The sequence below is a fragment of the Stomoxys calcitrans genome, chromosome 2, assembly GCF_963082655.1.
Source record: "Stomoxys calcitrans chromosome 2, idStoCalc2.1, whole genome shotgun sequence".
In the NCBI taxonomy this organism is placed as follows: Eukaryota; Metazoa; Arthropoda; class Insecta; order Diptera; family Muscidae; genus Stomoxys; species Stomoxys calcitrans.
This window is the reverse complement of record NC_081553.1, coordinates 158,699,888-158,722,112: the sequence shown is the minus strand read 5'-3', so window position 1 is coordinate 158,722,112 and position 22,225 is coordinate 158,699,888. Positions and strand designations below refer to the sequence as shown.

The window sequence follows — 22,225 nt, the reverse complement described above, 5'->3', positions numbered from 1 at the left end:
AATGGTATTCGTAAGAAAGGATTGAGGATTGAAAAATAAACCATGTCATTTAAAAGTAAAATTTTAAGTGATATTCGTCTTCGTTAGTATTCTGCTGCTTGGATCAACTACCGATTGAAAACATAGAAGAGAATCATGACATATTAATAATTACTTTTCTTTTGCAATTTTTAGTTGTCCTTTTTTCATTGAAAATATAGGTCTGTTTTTTCATTCTCTTTGAGCTAATTGGAAAGCAATTCAGAAACTCAGATCGAGAGACATCGGACACAGGCAGCACATCATGGTTAGACGCATTTGAGATGATTAAGCCTTTTTATCAACACCACCACGAGGAAGCGCACATTGAACACGATGGTTTCAATATTTGACTCGTCAACCAATGATGTTTTCTCTGTATCCGATTGTCCATGTTAGCATTAAGAAGATCTTACAACTTGCAAGGTTGGCCGCATTTCTGTCTTCAGAATAATAATTATTAACTATGAATGTTTATGGTGTTCTTTATTTGAAAAAAATTATTTAGGAGATTTTGTTAACTTATAATTCTTACAGTGCTGATGGACATTATGAAGTCACACTCATGACTAAAGCAACAGTCCATAGCAATGGATTGGTAATATGGCAACCACCTGCCGTCTATAAATCATCATGTTCAATTGATGTTGAATATTTCCCCTATGACGTACAGACGTGCATCTTAAAATTAGGCAGTTGGACATATGATGGTTTTAAGGTGCTCATATTGCTATTATTTCTATGTATTATTTATTATATACATGTTATTCTTAAAGTCAATTTCGTTAAGCTAATTTTAAATAAATTTAATTTACACATGCATAAATAACAAACAAAATTAAAAGAACATACATATATGTGGCCAATAGAAGACGACAGTTACGTCGTATAAAGCGTGCCCAGTGTTATATACATGCCTCGACAATCGGAATGAATGAATGTTCTTTTAGACGTCATTTTAATTTTTAGATCTTAACTAACATTAAATTTTGCAACTAGATGCCAAATATAAATTTTGTGGATATTTTACAAGGTACTTAAAATTTGTGTTTTATTGCATTTTTGTTTCCCACATAGCATTATAGATGTAAGAGCAATAAATAATTGTCACACTGAGAGAAATCACCATTGATTTATGATATGATATTTTAATGTTGATATGGTTTCGATAAATTCTCTTTCCAAAATTGAATTTATCTTTTCAAAAGGAGCAGTCATTATCGGCCATGAGTGTTTTGTACAACTAAGTCTTGGTTCGAACCATGACATAATTACCAGGTAGTGCACCGTAAACAGCTGAGTAAATTTTTTTCCCGCGAGGTGCACTATCTGTCAACGATTTTTAGTGGCGTGTGTGTGTACTGTAGCTAAGAACCATAGCACACAAATAGCGAAAAATGGCGCGAATTAGTAGTATACACAAAATCAGAGTTGCACTAATCACTGATTTAGACAGATAGTGGACTCAATATTTTGTTGTTGGGCAACTGTCACTACCTGTAAATAAAAATATATATTGGCTACAACACACAAGAAACCCCAAATAATACAGGTTATTTAATTAAGGTAAAGCCAAACCCCTATCGCAAATCTATATTCATCGGCTTTCGATCTTGGAGATCGAAGGCTTCTTCGCTGGTGCCAAGCCAAGGTGTTGGTTTATATAATGACTTGATCAATCCGATATTCGATACACAGGGAGGGGAAGAGCAACGCATTAATTTTATCGAAATTTCATAAAAAATTAGCCTTATATATCTTAAGTAAATAAACAATGGCCCTATACGGGGTAAATATGAGAGCTACATCGAAAAGTACAGGCGCAATTTCATTGACCTTTAAAAATGCTTCGTCTGTGATTATAAGAAGTAAACTAGTTAGACCGCTTTATAAAGATCTTGCATCGAATTGGAAACTAATGTGCACCATACTTGTTATAATATAACTCTTCAAACAACAAAATCCATCGAAATCGAGTACAGACCATATACGTGCCAATGGGCAATGATATAATCTGTTCTAAGTTTGAAATACCAATACCAACGTTTTGAAGAGAGACATTCGGACATGGCTTAGGTTAGGTAAGAGTGGCAATCCTTTACAGACTCACTCAGACAATTTTAAGTCCATTGTGATACCACAGTAGCGACAGAGCAAGGCTTCTGGCGGGAATCGAAGCCACGACCCCTGCACTGGTAATCGAAGCACGCTACCAACTCGGCTACCGGCCCGGTTGGCTAAGTCGTCTTCGATTTTCAAGACGAAAACTATACATTCGCATTACAGTGCCGGAGATAGATATTCCGATGCATATTGATATGGTGGGAGTATTCAAATTAAGTAGGGCCATAAAGTAAATAACAAAAGCCTAAAGTCGGGCAGGGCCAACTATATCTAAGCCAACAACACTGGCTGTATCAGTTTCTACCAAAAATAAAACACATACATAAGTCCATATCCGACGAAATAAGCACATGTTCGATTTTGTAATGGTCGGACCAAAAATTCAGTGAAATTTGTGAAATAGCAAAAAAGAATAAAGGCTGTTCTTACTCTACTCCAAATGTTTACTGGCAAAATTTTTCTGGAACAGATCTTTATGCGAACAGACCTATAATCATATCTCATTTTGAAAAGAAATCACTACATCTTTCAACATATCAAATAATAATTTTTACGTAAATGTCGTGAGCATTGAACAAAAAAAGTGGCCTGATGTGTATATCAGACGACAGAAAGCCATAAATAAAATTTCGACAAGTAAACTTCATTGATAAATACATGCAAGAATTTGTGACATATACAACATTTTTTTTTTCGTCAGGAGTTTAAATATAACAATAGTTATAAGAGTATGATGTGTCCCAAAATTGGTGAGGACCTTTTAAAAATTACCCCATTCCTGCAATATTACTCAAAATTGGAGCCAAATTTGAACCGATTTTTTACAGGCACGCAAAAAATAAGACATTTGGGATATCTGTATGAAAAACAAATTTCTTTTTATCTGGAAAGTGCCATTTTTATTGTAACTGTTTAAAAATTCTCCTTATTGCTGAGAGTTATACGTAAATTTGTCACTTTTTGTTCGTTTACAGCAAAGATGCTTTGTTACAGGGAAAGAGGAATAGTTGACTTGTAAGTACTTTTATATATTTTATGGCAAAAGTGTGCAGTACATTTTTATTTCTCTGGAATCAGCTCGAGTTTTAATAACAGCACATGAAAGATGAATGCAAAAAAGACGAAATGTAAACGAGAATTAGAGACATCTTATAATTGGAGACAGGAAACGGATTGTTGGTATTCGAGATGGCATTACAGTGGACTGCAAACTGCTAAGCCAACAAATTTCAGAAAAAAACTAAATCTTTAAGCGAATTCAAATTTTGCGTACCGAAACTAAACGTAATATTTTTCCCACTTCCGGTACGATTTTGCAAACCTTTTTTTTCTAACCTTATTTTTCTGAGATGCTCTTTAATATGAGTCCAACTTCATTCTCCTAACGCTTCCTGTTCGCCCTGGAAACAGTCACTATTTGCTAGTTTTTAGTACCTAAGCGTACGAATTTTACCAAATCCCATGTTATCCAGTGCCTACGGCCCAAGACCAACATTCAAGCAAAATTTCACGATTCTAGCTTTAGCCGTTTGGACTTGGCAGTGATCAGTCAGTCAGTCAATCACAAGTCTATCTTATATATAAAATTCAATTTATGTTTGTTTGTTCTGTATAGACTCAAAACCGGATGAACCGATTACCTTGAAATTTTCACAGACTGTGTAGGTTGGTCTGGAAGGAAACATAGGCTATATAATTTTGATATCGGGAGGAGGGTCCGCCCCCTTACCCCAAAGGTCCTACCCAAAAATAAAAGTTCACCGATCGGGACAATGTGGGATTCAAATGAAAGGTTTTCAGGAGTAGAGTACGAATTTCATAATAAAAGTTGGGTCCAAGTACATGGGGGCCGCCCCAGCCCCAAAACCCCTTAAAGTAGGATTATTTGACGATCATGACAATATGGGTCTCAAATGAAAGGTATTCGGGAGTAGATTACGTATATAGTCAGGAAGTAGGAACAGGCTTTTTAATTTATTGATAAAGGAAGGAGGCGGACCATCCACCGTTACCCCAAAAACACCACCCAAAATCAAAAGTGGACCGATAAGGACAATATGGTTATCAAATGAAAAGTATGCGGGAGTAGATAACGAATGTGTCATATAAATTCATGTCGAAGTATAGGGGGCCACCTCGCCCCACAAAAACGCCCAAAATGAGCACATTAGCCAATCACGAATATATGGGACTCGGTTTGTTTGTTCCGTATAGACTAAAAAACAGCAGAACCGATTTTCTCAAAATTTTCGGAAGGAAACATAGGCTATATAAATTTTCGGTATCGGAAGGAGGACGGACCTTCCCCCTTATGCCAAAAACACAACCCAAAATCAAAAGTGTACCGGTCGGGACAATATAGGTATCAAATGAAAGGTATTGGAGACCAGAAAACGAATATGGTATTAAAATGTAGGTTCAATTACCCACCCCAACCCCAAAACTCCTCCAAACAGATTTATTCGAAGTTCAATATGGGACTCAAATGAAAAGTATTAGTCAGTAGATTACAAATATGGCATAAAATATTAGGTCCATGTAATGGGAGGTTGCCCACCCCCAAATGGGCATTTTAGCCAACCATGGCTATATGGGATTCAAATGAAGGGTATTAGGAAGTAGATGACGAATATGACATTAATATTTGCGTTCAAGTCTAGGTGGCGCTTTTCTTCCTAAAGCTACGTCAAATGGGCTATTTGACCCACTTAGACAATATGGGACTCAAATGAAAGGTATTTGAGAATAGAAAACGAATTTGGTATCCCATTTTGGAGCCAAGTGTTTTGGGGTATGTTCTAAAGCACCCCCTAATCTGAACTTTATTTCCGTTCGGAATAAAGAACGCAATTGATAAATATTTTCAGTGCAAAGTGCCGGTGGCCGCCAAGCCCTAAAACACCCTTCAAACGGTTCATATATACCGACCATGGATAAATGGGGCTCAAATTAAAGGGATTTGGAAGTGCAGTACGAATTTGATATCCATATTTGAGTCGAAATATCTGAGTTGGCATCCCTCTCCTAATGAGAACATATTCTAAGGAAGAACATTACCACCAAGAACCGAGAAGGGGCAAATTCTCACACAACAATAAGTGCTTTTCGATTCAAGTTTGAACTCAATGAAAAGGGACATTTTTTATAGCCGAGTCCAAATGGCGTCCCGCAGTGCGACACCTCTTTGAGGGAAATATTTTAAATGACCATGCATGGCATTGTACCTCACAAATGTCGCCAACATGAAGAGGGGATAAACACCGCTTAGTCCAATGTTCTTGCTAGAATTCAACGCGTTCAGCGTCATAGGCTACAATGGCACGAACTCGATATCCACATTCAGGTCGAAGTGTCCCCACCATAAAAAGATATTAGAGAGTTGAAGAAGGCGCAGCAGAGCGCCACACAGATAAGAAGATAAACAAAAGGCAATAATTCGGCAAAACAAGCATATATTTGTCAAAAAGACATCTATGATTCTATCGTAATCGAAATCTAATCTTTAGTTTTAACATAAACCAATTATCTTTACACACGACAAAAGAAGTTTAATTGTCGAAAATTTTAGTTATGGCTTATGAATTATTTTGAAAAGCCTGTGCCAAATTTGCAGATTATCAAATGAAATCTGCGATCTATTCTTTGTACACATGTGTATTTACGACAAACAAAACTGTTTTAGTATGAAGTTTTATTTTAATTCGAACTATGCTACGTTTCGCTCCAACATATCAAAGGTTAGACAATGTAGCATTATTAGACGTAAGTTTATTTATTGTTTATTGTAAACCCTCCAGTAACTTTACCTACGATAAAGGAATCTTTCTTGTATTGTAAAATCAAAAATTATTTAATGGCAAAATTGCTTCGAGAGCCGCAAACGACAATTCGTTTGCCAGGTCATTAATTATTCAGTTTTGTCTCACTTGCTGGGAGAGAGAGAGCGAGAGTATTCGAGTTGTGTGCGTACAGTAAACATGGAAAGTTACCATTATTAAAATTTTGCCTTAGGCAGAAAAATACTCGTATGTACAATAACAAAAACCATTAGAGTAACAGACAAATGACGTCAGGCACATGAAAACATAACGACAATATTTAAGGCACATACATTGTTTGGTAGGTATTTAAATGTGCGATAACATTTCCCATAAGTAATTTTTCGTTTTACTTATAGCACAAGGAATCTGGCAGATCATAATACAATGGCATAATGGAGTTGTTCGAAAATGGATGGAAGGCTTTAAATGCATATGTGTGTTATGACATTAACATGAACTCTAAATCTGCTTATAATTGGTAAATGTTGAGTTTGTATTACTGTAACCACTTTATACTGACGGGCAATCGGATTTACGGCTCACTTCAGCTGTTTTCCCTTTAAAACATCAGCTGACATTGGTCATATATCCGCATTTAACCTTTATTGTGAAGTGGTCATTATGTTACAAAATTGATTTGCGTTTAGATATTCATTGTCTGTTATAAAATTAAAAGGAATATTATATTATATTATTAAATTATGTATGAATAAAGGAAAAGAGGTTGAAACTCCCAAAAAAGGTTTTATTTATCAAGAATGAAAGTTATTATTTGTGTAAAAAATTTGTATTTGTGACAAATTCTTGTATTTGTGACTTGTCACAAAAAATCATATACTTTCAACGTAAACAAAGTACTAATATTTTTCACAAAAGAAGTTTACTCATAAAAAAGTTCCCATATGGGAACGAATAATTTTTTTGCATGTATATATATTGGGTTGCCCAAAAAGTAATTGTCGGTAATATAGTAGTAATATAGTCGGCGTTGACAAATTTTTTCAACGGCTTGTGACTCTGTAATTGCATTCTTTCTTCTGTCAGTTATCAGCTGTTACTTTTAGCTTGCTTTAGAAAAAAGTGCGCGAAATTTTGTTTACATTTGTTTGTTTGGCGTCAATTTTAATATGGGTACCACATGTATTGAAAGAAATTCATTTAACAAACCGAATCAACGCTTGTGATATGCACCTTAAACGCAATGAATTCGATCCGTTTTTAAAACGATTCATAACTGGAGATGAAAAATGGATTGTTTACAACAACGTTAGTCGAAAACGATCATGGTCCAAGCATGGTGAACCAGCTCAAACCACTTCAAAGGCTGATATCCACCAAAAGAAGGTTATGCTGTCTGTTTGGTGGGATTGGAAGGGTGTGGTATATTTTGAGCTGCTTCCAAGGAAACAAACAATTAATTCGGATGTTTACTGCCAACAATTGGACAGATTGAATACAGCCATCAAGGAGAAGTGACCAGAATTGGTCAATCGTAAAGGTGTCATATTCCACCAGCACAACGCTAGACAGCACACATCTTTGGTCACTCGCCAAAAACTGAGTGAGCTTCGCTGGGAACTTTTGATGCATCCACCATATAGCCCTGACCTTGCACCATCAGACTACCATTTATTTCGATATTTGCAGAATTCCTTAAATGGTAAAACTTTCGGCAATGATGAGGCTATAAAATCGCACTTGGTTCAGTTTTTTGCAGATAAAGGCCAGAAGTTCTATGAAATTATTCGAATCGTTGGGAAGCAGATTGCATTATTAGAGGCCAAATTACATACAATTGGATAACAATGTTTTTGTAAATGTACAAAATGCTCACTGTTGATTTGACGAGACACTGTCAGCCGATGGTGAACAAATTCTCAATGACTTTCAACACAATTGAAATTCAATGTCGTTGAATTATCTCATCTTTCAGCTCATACATTCTACTTGACTTATAGATATATAGCATATTTTGTTATTTAAAATAGCAAGAAACATATTCGCTAGCCAACGATTCTATGTTTGCTGAAATAGCATTCATTTCAGCTTTTCCATTTTCAGCAGACAACAACTGCAGTTTCAACAAACTTAATTGCTAATTTTAATTGCAAATTTCTTAGAGTGTTGGAGCCCTTGCGAATTATATCGGTCAGTCTGACCAGCCCAAAGGTTAGATCGCAAGTACTAAGGTTATGTGAAATCCACGAAAACAACAAAAAGATAGAGCTAGCAAAAGCCTACCAAAACATGCTTAAAATTATTATTTTATTCATAAGTTTTGTTTTTCTTTTGGTATTGCTCTTTTATACAATATATCTTTAATAGGCCGTTCTCGATTTGATTGTCTAATATATGTAAATCTATGAGGTCATCCAGAGAAATCTTCACCGGAGCGAGACAGCTATACACGCAATCGCATGACAGCCGGTTGTACGTACCGGATTAACCCTATGAAGTACTTCATCGTAAAGGGCTGTCGCCTAAATATACAACACACTTCTACAACAACAGCTACACACGCTCTGATGGAGAAAATCAGCAAGGGCAAGATTCATATTGCCTTAATTCAGGAGCCTTGGACGACCTAAAACAACGTTTCTGGACTGAACCATATCAACTACCAATTATTCTTTGCTACCACTGGTACTCGTCCGAGGACCTGCGTTATTTGACATAAATATTGGAAATATTGGGAAAAGACAACAAATGACGTATTAATAGGGTGCGATGCGAACTCTCACCACTTTTCGTGGGGTACTACCAACATTAATAAACGGGGCCAAGCTCTGGCAGAATTCTTGAAAATTAACGACCTATAACAAAACACCGCTACCTTTGTTTATATGATTAGGAAGGAGGTTTTAGATGTGACAATATGTTCGGAAAATCTAATAGATGAGATACATTAGGTTTAAAATAGCACGGCCAGCGCCGAATCCGATAACCTTTCGTAATAAGTTGAAAACCAACTGGCCAAAATTCGGAAGACTACTCAGAAGAAGGCTTGGGCAAGATAATTTAGATTGTCCAAACATAGAAGACATTGACGGCATTGTCAAAAAGAAAACGAGTGTGCTAGTGGAGTCTTTCGAAGATAGTTGTCCTCTTCGAGAAAGGAAACCACCCCAAGAAAAACCCACGATGGCCGGCGGGCTTCGCAACATTGGGAAAGAAACCCGCAGACTTTATAACAGGGCACGTGGTAAAAAAAGCAGGTGTTGTAGCGTCATTAGTTCAACAACAAAAGTCTACCCTCAACGAAATCAAGGTATGATTGGCAAATGCCTTAAATGCAAACGTCAAAGTGGTTTTACAAATAAACTTTGTTTTATAAATTTTCCTCTTCAAATGTGTTTTGAAGTTGTATTTTCATCATTATAACACTGTTTTGTTGCCTATGTGTGGAATATCGAATCAAATAAAACTTTGTTTTAAGTTCTTAAAAAAAACATTTCTGCGTTAATAAGCATTTGACGTTTAGATTTATTGCAAAAACAAAAATAAAAGAATTGTACTCAGCTGTTTGCCTGGGTTCGAATCCTGGCGTGAACATCAGAAAAGAAATTTCAGCGGTGGTTTTCCCCTTCTAATGCTGGCGACATTTGTAAGGTACTTTTCCATGTAAAAACTTCTCACCAAGAAAGGCGTCGCACTGCGGCACGCAATTCGGACCTAGCTATAAAAAGGAGGTCCCTTATCAATGAGCTTAAACTTGAATTGGGCAGCACTGATTGACCTGTGAGAAATTTGCCTTAATGAAATGTTCATGGAAAAATTTGTATTAGCATTTTACTCAGCTGTTCACATGACCTCACTTTATAAGTGCATCCTCGAATGTGTATTACACATGGCTCAAGGAATACAATGAGATTATCAGAGCTTCAAAACGTGCCTCCTGGAAGATTTTCTGCGACCAGGTGGATAGCGTTAATGACGCCGCCAAGATGAACAAGTTTCTCTAAAAAACCCATGTGCAAACTGAAACGTTAGTAGACGGCATGGAAGTGAGAGCAACGACAACGGAGGATATGTTGTGGATACCATGATAAAGAGCAGGACATTCAGCGAACTGCTCAAATACATGAGATTGCCCTGCACGAGGTTTTTCATAAAATAGAAGAATCTTTCAATGCCAAGACATACACATTGGCAGTTTGCATAGACATCGAAGGGGCGTTTTAACAATATGCGGCCCTACACTTTAATCCAAGCCTTAGACCTGTACCGGGTTGACCGGGTCCTGCATAAACCATACGATTAAGAACAGGTGGAGAAATTGTGGGTCCCATGACATAAATATAAGGAAAAAAGTAGCACAGGGCACAGGTGCATTTTATTGCCACTCCCATGGGTGACTACCATAAATGATTTTTTACGGATGCTGACTGAGGAGGGATTTGAACATGTTTGCTACGCAGACGATGTTATAATACTTCTAGGGGGTAAGGATCCGAATCAGCTATGCAAAAAGCCGAAATGGTCTTTGAGATGACATACGACTGGGCTAGACCTAGAGCTCTCAATATTAACCCAGAGAAGACTGAAATCTGCCTGTTCACGAGGAAGACGAAGGTGGGGCAATTTTACTCACCACGTTTCCTCAGTAGAACAATTTTGATATCTGACAAGGTCAAATACTTAGGTGTGATCTTGGACAGGAAACTGAATTGGATGTGTCATATTCAGGAGCGTACTGAAAAGGCTTATAGATGTTGGGCACAAATCGGAGGACAGTCCACTGGTTCTAGAGGAGCGTGATTAGACCAATACTTACATACGCCGCAGTAGTTTGGTGGACTGCTATGGAGAAAAAGTGCAACATAAATATAATACAATAGGTTTAGAGAATATGTTGTCTTGGCATAGGCGGAGCGATAGGGACCATCACTAGGGCACTGGAGCCTTTTATTGGTCTCGGAGATTCGCTGCACAGGCCATACGTATAGATTGAGAAACGGCACCGCAGCCAGCCAAAAGGCTGTGGTTATCTGGAGGGCATCCCACGCCCAAGAGAAGTAAGGCAAACAATAGTAATACGGGTCCTAAAACTTTTGCTAATGTCGCTAAAGACAGTTTGGTGATGGCAGTTGTCGACAAGGGAGAAGAACAGGACTGCATACCTAGGAATAATTGCAGTGGTATAGTCAATGGACTGTCATCTTTGTACTGCGATGTTCTTGCGGAATTGCCGGAGCCTTCTCCACTCTTTGATGCAGGCTTGTATTGGGGCCGATACAAACCAAATTGCCTTCGGGGATTGACACTCAATTGAAAAATATCGTTGCGCCCAGGCGCAGCACTGGATTTAGTCAAGAAGGAAGATATTCCTTCTCACCAATGGCACACGCTTGGATACCAAGGTTTCCCTCAGATCCTGCATCCATACTTGGGAGGCTAAGGGACTGTAATCTCAATATTTCAACCACCGACTGGAAGATTGGTAGATTGGACAAGACTGATCGAGAAAGGAGACATGCAGTATTCGTACTAAATTCCGGCTGCCTTGCAGAAAGTCTGAAGAAGTTGTATCCTACTAATTCATAAAGTTGAAACTGAAGGTGAATAGAAGCGGTGGGGTTGGAGAATCTGGAGATTACTCGGCAGTTGTTGATGTACACTTTTCTGAGGAACTATCAACCACATATCTAAAGTCTGGCGGATTCGAAAAACTGCAACTCCTACTGTCACGATCGAAAGAGGAGGTGAAGACGTCGAAACGGAGTGGAGTGGATGACCTACCCACCTGTCATTGAACACTCTTATAGTTCCCGATGTCTGGAAAATGGGCAGAGCGATGCCGATACTGAAGCCTGGAAAGGACCCGAGTTTGGGGGAGTCGTACAGACCGATCTCCCTTTTTTCACCAGTAGTAAAGAAGCTTGAGGCATTACCCGAGACTTGTATGAGAATTTTCATTCGCCGAGCATTAACATGGATTTCGAAGAGTGCATAGCACAACAACTATTTTCCATGCCATTACCGCACACATTTGCCATGGCATCAATTGTGGAATTTAAGGATAAGAAGTCGAAGCACCGTAGAGTGAAGCAGGGCGTTCCCCAAGGCGGGGTTATATCTCCGACACTGTTTAGTCTCTACCTATCCTCCATTCCACCCCTCCAGACGGCATAGAGATCGTATCACATGCGGATGATTGTACGATCGTGGCATCAGGCCCCCCACCAATTGTTGAAATCTGGTTGAACATCTATCTCAACGAACTTGCCTCATATTTCGCTGCAGGATATCTGAAGATATCTGCCACCAAATCTTCAGCCACATTGTTCACTACAAATACGTGTGAGGTGAATACCGATCTGTCTGTGATGGTCGATGGAGAAATGATTCCCACCATCGTCGCATTTGACAGCTCTTACACATTCTCCCCATATGCCACAGCACTTAAGTCAAAAGTGGAAACTATGTCCTCAAGTCACTTGCCGGCAGCACTTGGTGTGCAGACAAAGAAACCTTGTTGACCACTTACAAAGCAATTGACTGGTCTGTGGTAAGTTATGCAGCACCAGTGTGGTCTCGTGAGCTCTGTGACACTCAGTGGAATAATATTCAAATCTGTCAAAATGCCGCCCTCCGAACTGCGACGGGCTGTCTCCACAGTTCTCATGTGGACCACCTACATCAGGAGACAAAGATCCTTCCAGGGCGAAGACATAACTACATGCTGTCTAAGCAATACCTTTTGGGCTGTTATCGCAGAGACCATCCAAATTATCCTCTTGTGGATATATATCCACCGCCCAGAAGCCTTAAGGTAGATCTACATGAGTTAGAGCATGAGGTTCAGCGCTACAAGAGAGAACCTCTAGTTGTCAGTCCTATAATGCAATATAATGTTGTAATTTAGTGAACAGCGCTTCAAAATCCACCCACTGTTCAATACTTAGCCGGATCCAAAGAATGATTTCATTCTATACGGATGGTTCCAACTAACTTGGTTGAAATTGTGCACCCAGAGTTTTGTTTCGACGTCCAAGATACACGCTAAATATGATCTAAATCGGTTCATAATTCGATATTATTTTACTTTTCTTTCGTTGGACCTTACTCTAGCCGAATATAGAATATATGCTCAAGCGCCTCGATATTCTGCGCTTCTTCCCTAATTTCTGACACCTAGTTTCGAGATGTCGCTCTCCACTTGGTCACTCCATCGGAGTTTTGGTCTTCCAGTTTTGCGTTTTCTTTTATGGTCGGTTTCAAAAGTCTCCTTTTCTGGAGCTTCTTCATCCATTCTGACGACATGACCTATCCTATGCTTTCGTCGTCATACAACTCGTGGTTCACACGATGCCTATATTCTCCATTAACGCAAACAGGTCCATATATTTTACGAAGGATTTTTCTCGCAAACACTCCAAGTACTCCCTCATCTGCTTTCGCAAGTACCCATGCTTTGGAGCCACGTAGCGGCACGGGTAGTATCAGCGTCTTATATATAGTGTAATTTTTGTTTTTCGAGAGGTGGCTTTGCTCTTCATATGCTTGTTCAGACCAAAATAGCATCTGTTAGCCGATATTCATTTTATTTCAAAACTGGTGTTGTTTGTTTCGGTACCGGCGTTACCATTTACTGCTAAACGCACTTTCGTTGAATCTCTTTCGATACTTTCAAATACTTCTTCCGGTGACCGACCTATAATATCGATGTCGTCAGTACAGGCGATAAGCATTTATTTAATTTAATGAACTTTTAATATTATCCAGCAGGATATTAAAGAGATCACACTATAGGCTGTCTCCCCGTCTAAAACCTCGCTCGGTATTAAACGGTTCCGAGAGGATCCTTTCTATTTAACCGAGGAGCGTGTATCAACATCCATCATCCTGCAAAGTCGTATCAATTTTGCAGGGATATCAAACTCAGACATGACCTGAAATACCTTTGAAAGTATAGGGCTGTCAAAAATATGGTTCGCGTTGATTTGTCATTATCGGGCCTTTTTCAGGAGTGTTAATATCTGGTCTATGGTGGCTTTACCAGATATAAAGCCAGACTGATAGGGAATAATTATTTCGTTGACTTTAGACTTTAATCTTTCACAAAGTGCGGTCGATAGTTTTTTGTATGCGATGGGGAAGAGACTTATTCCTCTGTAGTTGGCACATACCATCTTGTCCCCTTTCTTGCGTACGGGACACAGTATGCAAAAGTTCCAATCATCGTGTATGCGTTCTCTAGCCAAATTGCGTAGACGAGCGGATGCATACGCCTTATCAGCGTTTCGCCTCCGGTTTTAAACTATTCAGCCTGCGACCCATCGGCTCCTGCTGCCTTTGTGCTGGCTTACTTCTACGTGGACCTCGTGGCCATGAGTGTACCCCAGAATATATCCCTGATGATGGTCTAGAATGTACACCACCTTGTATAAATTTTATAACATCATCAGGGATACCGGCAGCTGGAAAAAGGGTTCTTTCCATATCCTTAGCACACTATTTGTATCAGTTTTCAGATTTCCTTCTTTGTCTCTGCTTGAGGAGGTGCCTGTACCAAAGCCATCGATTTGATGTTTAATTCTTTGGTAGAATTTTTAGACTTCATTCTGGCTCATAATCACGTTTTTCCATTTCCCTCTTCTTGCCGCGAAAGAGACGTTCCTCCTCTCTCCCTTTTTCCCGATACCTCTCCTTCGCCTGACTGCAATATTACCCTGTATGCCGCATTGTTGGCTTCAGTAGATTTTTGGTCCTCCTGGTCGTACTATGAGTTCCTTGGGGGAGGTTTTTGGTAACCAAGTACGGATGTAGCGGCTTTTTCAATGGAATGGGCAATGGGTCAGCTGAGTATTTTATGCCGTTGCCACCTGTTGTGTTTGCAGCTACCGATGTCCAGATCGTACGTTTCTCGCCAAACTAAGACGTGTGCGAATCTTTGCTGCAACAAGAAAACTATCCGAATCAATGTTCGCCCTAGAGGTATGCACGTGTGTCATTAGTTGTAGTGAATCACGTGTGTGTCACGTGACTAGTGAGTGAGATCCAAATCCAATCATGTGACCGTGTGCGTGACCGTGATCGAATTAAAATACTTCGTGCGTGGGCGTGAGTATGTGAAATTATGCTCGCGACACTAATCACGACTCACGACAGAATCAAGACTCACAAGACACTCATGACGAACCAGACTCTCACGACTCACGAGACACTCTCGACTCACCAGACACTCACGAATCACGCTATGCTCACAAATCACGCTCTACTCACGACTCACGAGACACTCACGAGAATATCACAGGAGGATGTACCTGTACCAAAGCCATCGGTTTGATGTTCAATACTTTTGTAGAATTCACGGACTTCATTCTATCTTTTGAACATCTCGATTCGTTCACACTTACGTCTTTTCGTTTCCTTCTTCTTCTTACGGAACAGACGTTTCTCCTCTCTCCTTTTCTACCTATACCTATCCTTCATCTGACGTGTTGCTACTGACTATAATGTTGCCCTGTATGCCACATTCTTGGCTTCAATAGCTTTTTGGCACTCCTGGTCGTACCATGGGTTCCTTGGGGGAGGCTTTTGGTACCCAAGTACGAATGCAGCGGCTCTTTCGATGGAGTGGGCAATGGTTTGCTATTGCGCTGCTAAACTATCGCGACATGGAGTGTTTTTTTTTCAAGCAATTTAGTCAGCCGAGTGGAATATGCTGTTGCCACCTGTTGTGTTTAAAGCTGTCCCAGGTTCAGCTTCCGTGCAGTGTCATATCGTACTTATCTCGTTACACTAAGACGTGTGAGCGCCTTTGCTGCAATGATCCGAATCGATATTCATTCCTCACACCGATCTAAAACGCTAGTTGAATGCCTTCCATCTATCACAACTTGATCTATTTGGTTTCACGTGTTTTGATCTGGTGACAGCTAAGTGGGCATATGAATCCGTCGATGTTTCCCGCGGCGAAGTTTATTAGCCTCAATCCATAATTGGAAGTTTCTTTGTGTAGATTCAATTTTCCGACTGTTGGGCCAAAGATATTTTTATTCCATATTTTCGCATAAAAATCTCCCAGAACGATTTGAATATCATGGGCGGGACAGCGGTCATTTCTCTTTCTAGGCGCCAGTAGAAAATATCCTTCCGTCTGTTCGTCCTTTTCTTCCGTCGGGGCATGGGCGCAAATAAGGCTGATGTTGAAGAATTTTACTTTTATGCGGATTGTGGCTAGCCTTTCATCTACCGAAGTAAACCTGGAGACAAGGTGCTCAGTGTCCGACTAACCACAAATCCGCAGTCAAATTCATGCCTCGTTTCATGACAGCTATAATATAGGGCATCACTCGGTGTTGTTGTGGAGCCCATCTCGAGCCATCGCACTTCCTGAATGACTGTAATGTCTGCCCTATACTTCTCCAATACATCCGCCAGTGCAGGCAATGCACCCTCTCTATAATGAGTGCGGACATTTCAGGTGCAGATACGCAAATACGCAAACGAGCATTGCGACACATAAACTTCTTTTATGAAAAACGTTGGAATTTTGCTTACCATAAAATTACAAGAATTTGTGACGCCTCCGAAGAATGGTTATTTCTTCGAAGTATATGTTGTAAAAGTTCTAGTTACCTCTATCCTGACGTTATTTGGTGCGCAATTTTTTGTTTGTGGTACTGTAAATACGAGCATTTTTCTAGTTAAATTGAAATTTAAAAAATGGTCACTTTCCAAGTATATGCAGATCCGCACACGAACGCGATTCTACCAATATTGACTGCTGACTGACTGAGCTTTACTCAACGAGAAAAAGAAACCCAAAGAGTCTTTTTGTGAGTTAGCCGCTCTGCCAAATGAAAGAGAAACACAATATAAACAAACCAAACGAATTGACTTTCGTGTAATAAACCATCATTTCGTGAAATAAATCATCTTTCTTTCCTTTTGGTGTAAGCGAAATGGGTCATCCTTTACCATAGATAAAGTTCCTAAAAGTTTTAACCGAAGTAGGTTAAGTTGAAAAGAGGGTGCAGATATTTATCCGATCCATGCCACTATGGACTTACACCTAAACCAGTACTCGGCTTGTTGTGCGCTCTAAATACTAAAAAGTAACCTTGAAAAAGAAAATCTAAAGAATTTCGTGCTACTTACAAAATCCTTAATTGTTTTCCATATCCCGACCCTATGTTGGTTCATGTCTAGTATTGTGTTCCCACCTAAGTACCGGTGTCCTTTAGCAGCGAAAGCCAGGCAATAACATAGGAAATGCTCCAACATCTCATCATCTTTCCCATATGCCCTACACATGTTATCACTTGCAGCACCGATTTTGCATAAGTGAGCTCGGTATTCTTACTTCCTTTCAGCAATGGCCTCGTTTTCTCACGTACCGGATCTCCCCATAGGATTTTTGCCGTCCTACCGACCGCTTTGCTGTTCGACTACGCCCTCACTCGGACTGCGCCGACCCGAAAGATTTCGGGGTATCCAAGCTTACTGATGGGAGTCCTCTGACCATCACTGCCAAATCGCCTGCTCTTTAATTCTCCCTCACTTCGCTACGACCCGACACCCAAACCATACGGATTGTGCCATTCTCAGAGATGGCGTTAATCTTCTTCTCACACTCCAAGACTATTCATGACCTTACCGTTCTGGTTGTTATTGTCCTGATGACCAGTTTACTGTCCGTAAAGAAGTTCAGACCAAACAGTATATGGAAGTGTTGTACAGTTACTACCAAAAGTAGTACTTCCCCAATAATACTAATTTTTTTGTCGCACAGACTTTTTAAACGTCGTAAATTTAGCCAAAAAAAGTCTAGTTTTTGTCTGAGTTAAAAATTGTAAGGAAATCGTACAACTAATTTAAACTTTCTTGAATATATGATTATGACTACCTTGGTGCATATATTAGGTGCGGCTATGACAGAAAACGTCTGAGTTCGAATTCTGTCGAAAACATCAAAATATTTTCTGCTGTTTTTATCCTCTCTTATCTTAACGTGGTCAAAAGATTTAAAGCAAAAACTTTTTATTATAACATTTTGAAATTTGTATATAGAAGCTAAAGCAACAAAAAATCTAAAACAATGATATGATGTCGAAACTCAAGACATAGGAAAGCTTTCGCGAGGTTTGTAGCGTTTACTACTTTTTATACATATTATACAAGTATATGAAGTTTTCGACTTTTACAACTTTTCCACAATCAGAAACCTAAAAATTAGTCATACAGACCATCACTGGCCATAGTTTTGGAACGCTGTTTAAGATTTCTTTTTATTACTTCAACCAATTTTAATTTCCCATACAAAAAATTCCATAATCCATATGATCACTGATAAGAAGCTAGGATTTGCGACACAGCTCTTTTTGAATTTCAAAATGTCAATATCCAAATCCAATATTGGGATTTTGGTAGCGCAGAGGTTAGCATGTCCGCCTACGACACTGAACGCCTGTGTTCGAATCCTGGCGAGTCGCACTGCGACACGCCGTACTCGGCTATAAAAAGGAGGCCTCTTATCATTGTGCTTAAACTTAAAACGGACTGCACTCATTGATATATCAGAAGTTTGCTCCTGTTCCTTAATGGAATGTTCATGGGCAAAATTTGCAAATATTGGGAATTTGGGACATTTATTTAGGCTTTCTGACATTTGAAACAAAAAAAAAAAAAAAATAGTGTTAGGGCATTGTATCTTCGTTTAGATTTAACAAGATTTATTGCTTTGGGCGAAATAAAGCTACGGCGCAATTTTAGTCCGATCTCAAACTAAATCAAATTCGTATCAGAGTTATGTAATAAATTTTGATACACTGAAGCATGAAGATGCTACACCTAATGCGTCTAAAAACTGTAACTTGACAAAATGCTGTGAGGCTAAGGGAGTTTTCCCCTTTGTTCATGCGGCGCCTACAGACACTGTGTTATCCTTGATACAACGCCCGATGTTCCAGTCAGTGTGGATAACCACCATTCCTAGAAGTTATATTGATTTCTATACGGATGGTTCTTAACTATACGACCAGGTGGGATTTGGGGTATACCCTGAAGAACTAGAACTGGTTATATCAAGAAGAGCAATTAAAGAAGTGGTGGAATGGCTGAGATCTAATGTCATAACGACATTTGCCATAAAATCTCTGAGAAACTTATTTCTGAACTTAAAAACCGCTCTCGACTTCACTTGTTCTGTTTTCCGGGCCACAGAAATTTCCCAGAAAATTGTAGAGCAGACTAGCATCTACCTTACACATTCCAGAGGAACTAGATCTGTGGGTATGCCTCTGGAGGATCAGGCCCAAAGGTTAACGAATGACAGATGGTCACAAAGTAGGGTTTGTGAACACCCCAAAAATTATGTAACCCAATCTATTTGACTTCAAGAGGACTACAGCTATGCTGTCGCTGGCTAGAACAGATGTTTCAGTCATTGTGACCATCATGACAGGTCACTGTCTAATCGAAAAACATGCTGACAGACTGAAGGTTGGCTGTAACGACTTCTGCAGAAGCTGTGAGAACGTCGAGGAAGAAGACACCATTGAACATCTGATTAGCGCATGTAAACTGCTGGGCTTTTTAAAGCGATTTGGATGGTTCAACGGTAGGAACTACAATGCATCTTCCTTCTACTGTTCCTGAAGTATCACAATGGCAAACTGCCACATGAACCTTACCTAACCTATGCGATAAATATATCTGTTTAAAAGTTTAAAGGGGTCTAAACACATAAAGGTTATATAGCCACTAAGTAAAACATAAATCTTTCGTCTATTTCGTAAAAGAAGCGGTATACAGAGTGGCGTTGATTTAACTAATTTGCTCTGCCCGACTTTTTTTGTTTCTTCACTGTTTTTTATTATATTTAGTGTAATTTGCGACAGTATTATGTATTGAGCTTCTCGATATCCATGCCAAAAATGTTCAAAATGGTACCATATTCGGCTAGTTGGTTAAGGATGGTTCAAACCTTAACGTCAAGTCTAGTTCTGAATTCCATGGACAGATACATATTCGAGCAACGTGATAAACTTATTCAAAATCAGCATCGAATCTTAAATTAAAACACCCTTTAGCTGCTATATAGACTAATCACGTGATCGAGATCAAAATAGCTGTACTTTTTAAACATTTTCTACGGAATTTTGAACAGTGATTTTTCTTAGATCCCTAAATCCCGAACCATTTAAGGTGATCAGTCAATATTTGAATTCAGCTTGTATGTTGCAAACGTGAAACAAATTTATGTCGTGGTTGTTTATTGTCAGATTGGCTTAGAAATGGCTGCCTCTTCGACTTTTATTTTTCAAGTCCATAAAATTGCAAGTATTTTGTAAATAATCTCGTAGTTATTGTTTTAATTTTAGCTTTCCTATAGATCGTTGTTTTTTAAAACGTCACTTTTTCCGAGAATTAAGGGGAACAGGGTGTTCAAAAAATAAGATAAAAATTCGGCAATACCCGGGATGAAAAATCTGTAAATGAAATGCAACATATTACTAATGAAACTCATTAAAAAAATAAAAAAAACTATCTGTTTTTCTCAAGAAATATGATGGGGCCCTCACCAGGCACCCAACACGTCCGCCAGTGGTTTGTTGTCTGTGTTCACTTCGCCCTTCTAGCAATAAAAACTGTTCATTCTAGTGATATTCATTCTCATGGTCAACAGCCCGTTTCCTGCCCTTTGGAAGATTAATGGAGAATATATGAAATCAATGACCAAGCCATAATAGGCAACCATAACGTATAGAAAGATCAGGTTTATTTGATTTGATAACTTTGTCATACATTTCCATTTTAATGCAATATTCCAAAGTCAACTGTTGAATATCACTCTCAATAATCTCTCTCACCACTCGCCTTTTGAGAAATTCTTACATTAATATGGAGAAACGTTTGACGAAGTGTGGAATTCAAAACGTTTTCCATTAATATGATTTTCTGTAGCGACAATTGGTAAGTGAAATTTAAACTGTGTAAAGGCTTGGAAATGGGAAACAGTTTTTGCCAAATACTTCACGGACTTGTGAAGAATGGGCGAATTTCGCTGCAATTATAGATCAATACACAAATATGCAAAATTTCTTTGAACTTTGTTGATATTGTTCTGTATATACGTATATAGATATGATAAAAAATCAATTGTATTCTACGTATTTAAATGTCCAATTTACATTCGCAAGTTTTAAGCAACGAAATAAAATCCAGCAATGAGACAAATGCTCTAATTAAGGGTAACATAATAAGCTTGTGAAAAAACCATTGTAAATATCTACGAAATTTGTATGTGGCGATGTTTCATGTAACTTTAATATACTGTTATGTTATATTTTTAAGTTTTAGTCTGTTAACACTTTAATCGAAAAAGTTGCATGTGCACATGTTAAATTTTAAGTCGGGTCTGCTCTGGATTTTTCTACATTCCTGTACAGTATATTTTAAGATAAAGAAATAATAGATTTTTTTATATGTGAACTACAACTTAACAAATGCATTTCGACAATGTAAACATTTTTCTAAAAAAGCAAAACTATTGATGTCTTATAAGCGATGATGTTCTATTATGTCTATGAATGAATACTTGAAATAGATTTTAGAAATTATAACAGAATGTGCAATTCTTCTCATTCTGAAGGACATTTCAAGCCGAAGTTGCTCAGGAAGACAATTTGAAAAATTGATTTATATTGAAGTTTTATCAAAGGCCTTGGCATGGAATACCAATTGCATCCTAATCGGAGGATCGATTCTTTTATTTAGGATTCATTACATGTTGTTGACTAAGATGATGATATGATGCTAAATATCATTGGTGCTGAATGTTAGAAGTCAACGGACCAAACTACGCATTACATGGATTTTGAAGTCAGAACAAGAACCACATTTAAATATAATTCCTTAAGTGTACTTACCGACTGTCTTCAAGATGTTCCAGTTAAGTTGGTGAAAGATAAAAATTAAACCACAATAGGTGTTAGGTTAGGTTGGAAAGAGGGTGCAGATATGAGTTGGGTTGTTCCAGATGGAACTAGTTCATTGGAACTTATGCAAGTAAGGAACTGCTGGAACTAGTTCCATCTCTTTCCTTCTTGTAGTTCCTTTTTTTTGCATGTACACTTTCTTTAGCTCTCTTTTGTTAATTTGTAGACCAGCTGATTGACATAAATGTGGTTGCACAAATATAGAAATGTGGTGGCATCCACATATTATTATTTTTTATTATCAACAAATCTTAATTGTTTTGATGTTCTTCGATTCGTGTTTTTTTTTTCAGCATCGAGACTTAACAATTGTTT

At 38.6% G+C, this 22,225-nt stretch overlaps 1 protein-coding gene and 1 long non-coding RNA gene across 4 annotated transcripts in view; both read left to right on the top strand.

The window, feature by feature from the left end:
• LOC106084234 (acetylcholine receptor subunit alpha-like) overlaps nt 1–22,225 on the top strand; it is a 245,542-nt gene that overhangs the window by 99,750 nt on the left and 123,567 nt on the right. The window lies entirely within an intron of this gene.
• On the top strand, nt 2,707–6,627 carry LOC106084235 (uncharacterized). 3 transcript variants are annotated; one of them, XR_009397263.1, is made up of 4 exons: nt 2,707–2,778; nt 2,843–2,891; nt 2,970–3,156; nt 6,320–6,627. It is a non-coding gene; the product is annotated as an uncharacterized LOC106084235 (long non-coding RNA). The 3 variants fall into 3 exon arrangements; XR_001220774.2 differs by adding an exon at nt 3,220–3,447 and having other exon boundaries at nt 2,735–2,891; XR_001220776.2 differs by having other exon boundaries at nt 2,735–2,891.